Below are 3,634 nucleotides of genomic sequence, written 5' to 3'. Positions count from 1 at the left end.
TTCACCTGTGACACATGAGCCCACGTTCAGTGGGAAAAACACACGCACACAAAGATAAAGGTAGGATAGTCGGGCCCGTGAGTCTAAAGTAGGTCCCTAAAAGGCAGAGGAAGATTCCAAACAGAGCAATAGATTTTTTTTTTTTTTTTCTTTTTTTGTGAGACGGAGTCTTTGTCCCCCAGGCTGGAGTGCAGTGGCGCGATCTCGGCTCACTGCAAGCTCCGCCTCCCGGGTTCACGCCATTCTCCTGCCTCAGCCTCCCGAGTAGCTGGGACTACAGGCGCCCGCCAACACACCCGGCTAATTTTTTTTTTGTATTTTTAGTAGAGACGGGGTTTCACCGTGTTAGCCAGGATGGTCTCGATCTCCTGACCTCGTGATCCGCCCGCCTCGGCCTCCCAAAGTGCTGGGATTACAGGCTTGAGCCACCGCGCCCGGCCAGCAATAGATTTTTGAGACAGAGTCCCAGGCTGGAGTGTAGTGGCGCAATCTCTGCTCACTGCAAGCTCTGCCTCTCGGGTTCAAGCGATTCTCATGCCTCAGCCTCCCGAGTAGCTGGAACTACAGGCATGTGCCACCACGCCCAGCTAATTTTTGTATTTTTAATAGAGATGGTGTTTCATCAAGTTGGCCAGGCTGGTCTTGAACTCCCAACCTCAGGTGATCCGCCTGCCTCGGATTGTGCTAGGATTACAGGCATGAGCCACCATGGCTGGCCCAGACCAATAGATTTTAATTCAGGCCCAGCAAACATAGTAGTTCATGTGTGTGTGTGTGTGTGTGTGTGTGTGTGTGTGTGTGTGTTTGTGTGCGCTTTACTCATTTGTTTAGCTGTTAATTTAATAGTTTAACTTTGGTCTTATACTTCCCAAAACTTCCGAAAACGGAAAACAAACTTCAATGGATAATGAATTCTCTACCTAACTCTCCACGTTCCTATGGGAACACAGTGGGTCGGAGTTGACCCACTGTCTGTGCAGGCTATCAGGGGTCAGGCAGCAGACAGTTGGAGCGTATGGATGGGAGGTTTGCTGGCAGGAAGACCCATGAAACTAGGCATAGGAGGCTCGCATAGTATCTTTTGTCCCCGGGGAGAAGGACAGGATGCTTTTGTATAGTGCTTTACAGTTTACACACTCCTTTTCTAAATGTTCTGTCACCTGCCTGGGACTCTCTACATAATTTGTAGGGCCTGGTGCAAAATGAAAATGCAGGCCCCTTGTTAAAAATGCATAACTGGATATAGTGGCTCATAACTGTAATCCCAGCACTTTGGGAGGCCAAGGTCAGAGGATCACTGGAGCCTAGGAGTTCAAGAGAAGCCAGTGCAACATACTGAGACCCGATCTCTGCAAAATAAATAAATTAGGCATCTATGATTGTGCACGCCTGTAGTCCCAGCTACTTGGGAGGCTGAGGCAAGAGGACTGCTTGAGCCCAGGAGTTCGAGGCTGGAGTGAGCTATGATCATACCACTGCTCTCCAGCCAAGGCAACAGATCAGGAGCCCATCTCTAAAATAAAATTTAAAAAAAAATTTTAATAGGAATTTTAAGACAGCAAAGCATTAAGCCAAGTACAGGGCCCTCTGTGATTTCTCGGCTGTCTGCTTGTGGAGCTGGCCTGCCCCCTGCATAATATTCAGAATTCACCATTTGAAATTACGCCCTATACATTCCCCGCCAGGCCCACAGGCACCCCCTACCCAGCCCGCCCCCTACTCCCAGCCATGCTTTTAGCTGCAAATTACAAAAGCCCAAAACTGGCTTAAACAATAGGGTCATTTATTGGATCAAATGACCGGAGGCCAAGAGAAAGGGTGGGCTTTGGGACGTAGCTATTCCACTGGCTCTGCCTCAGTTTCCCTGCCATGCTCTGAGTCCTGCCCTCTTGAGCTGGTGATGTCATCCTTGGGGCAGAAGTAAGAACGGCTGCTGCAGCTTGGGGCTCTCCTATTTATTTGTGCACAGCAATGTCCAAAGGAAGAGAGACCACTTCTCCCTACGGCCGTTCCTTAAAAACAAGGACATTTCCTTCTCAACAATGTCCTTGAGAAAACATCAAACTGATCTGCAGACCCATCGCTGAACCTCTCCCTGTCACAGAGGAATGCCACTTACTGGCCCAACCTTGAACTCTTTGACCAAGAACAGGCAAGGGGAAGGAGTGGAATTAGCTTGATTGGCTTCAGCAGCCCCCTCCCTGCCCAGCTGGGGTCAAACCACTGCACCACGTTGCTGCTGCACAATGGAGAGAGTGTTGCCAACCACTCTAAATGACAGTCCCCATGACCTGCCTTATCCTTTGGTGAAAACTGTCTATGGGCAGCCATGTTTTGTAGCATATGACATTGACCCTTAGCCATATTTGATAGGACTGTGGGTCTCCTGACCTAGAACAGCCAATCCAGGGACTGTGCATCATCCTGGTTTAGAAAGATGAGGTAGCCGGGCCCAGTGGCTCATGCCTGTAATCCCAGCACTTTGGGAGGCTGAGGAGGGTGGATCACTTGAGGTCAGGAGTTCAAGACCAGCCTGGCCAACATGGTGAAACCCGTCCCTACTAAAAATACAAAAATTAGCCAGACGTGGTGGCACACACCTGTGGTCCCAGCTACTCGGGAGGCTGAGGCAAGAGAATCACTTGAACCCAGGAGGTGGAGAAGGTTGCAGTGAGCCGAGATAGTGCCACTGCCCTCCAGCCTGGGCAATAGAGTGAGACTCCATCTCAGAAAAAAAAAAAAAAAAAAATGAGCTGGACCAGTCAGATTCTTGCCTGGGGCATTTGAAGGAGGAAACCGTAAGCTTGAGAGAATGGGGCAGTTAATGTTAAAAGTTGATATTCACAGCCATGAAAAAGAACAAAATCATGTCTTTTTTTTTTTTTTTTTTTTTTTTTAGATGGAGTCTCACCCTGTCACCCAACTGGAGTACAGTGGCACGATCTCAGCTCACTGCAGCCTCCACCTCCTGGATTCAAGTGATTCTCCTGCCTCAGCCTCCCAAGTAGCTGGGGTTATAGGCGCGCACCACCACACCCAGCTAATTTTTTGTATTGTTGAGAGAGATGGGGTTTCACCATGTTGACCAGGCTGGTCTCGAACTCCTGGCCTCAAGTGTTCCATCTTCCAAAATCATATATTTTGCAGCAACAGGGATGCAGCTGGAGGCCATCATCCTAAGCAAATTAACGAAGGAACAGAAAACCAAATATCACATGTTCTTACTTATAAGTGAGAGCTAAAATTTGGGTACTCATGGACATAAAGATGCCAGCAATACACCCTGGGGGGCCGGGCATGTTGGTTCATATCTGTAGTCCCAGACCTTTGGGAAGCGGAGGCAGGAGGATTACTTGACCTGAGGAGACCAAGACCAGCCTGGGCAACATAGCAAGACCTCATCTCTACTAAAAATAAAAATTAAAAAAATTAGCCAGGCATGATGGTGCACGCCTGTGGTCCCAGCTACTAGGGAGGCTGAGGTGGGAGGATCACTTGAGCCTGGGAAGTTCGCCAGAGTGCCACTGCACTCCAGCCTGGGCAACAGAGTGAGCCTGTCTTAAAGCAAAAAAAAACAACAACAAAAAAAAAAAAAAAAAAGGAAAGAAAAAAAGACACTGGGGCCTCCTAGAGA

This window comes from Nomascus leucogenys, chromosome 24, assembly GCF_006542625.1.
Source record: "Nomascus leucogenys isolate Asia chromosome 24, Asia_NLE_v1, whole genome shotgun sequence".
Lineage (NCBI taxonomy): Eukaryota > Metazoa > Chordata > Mammalia > Primates > Hylobatidae > Nomascus > Nomascus leucogenys.
The sequence above is the reverse complement of the archived record's forward strand: the minus strand, read 5'-3'. Positions refer to the sequence as shown.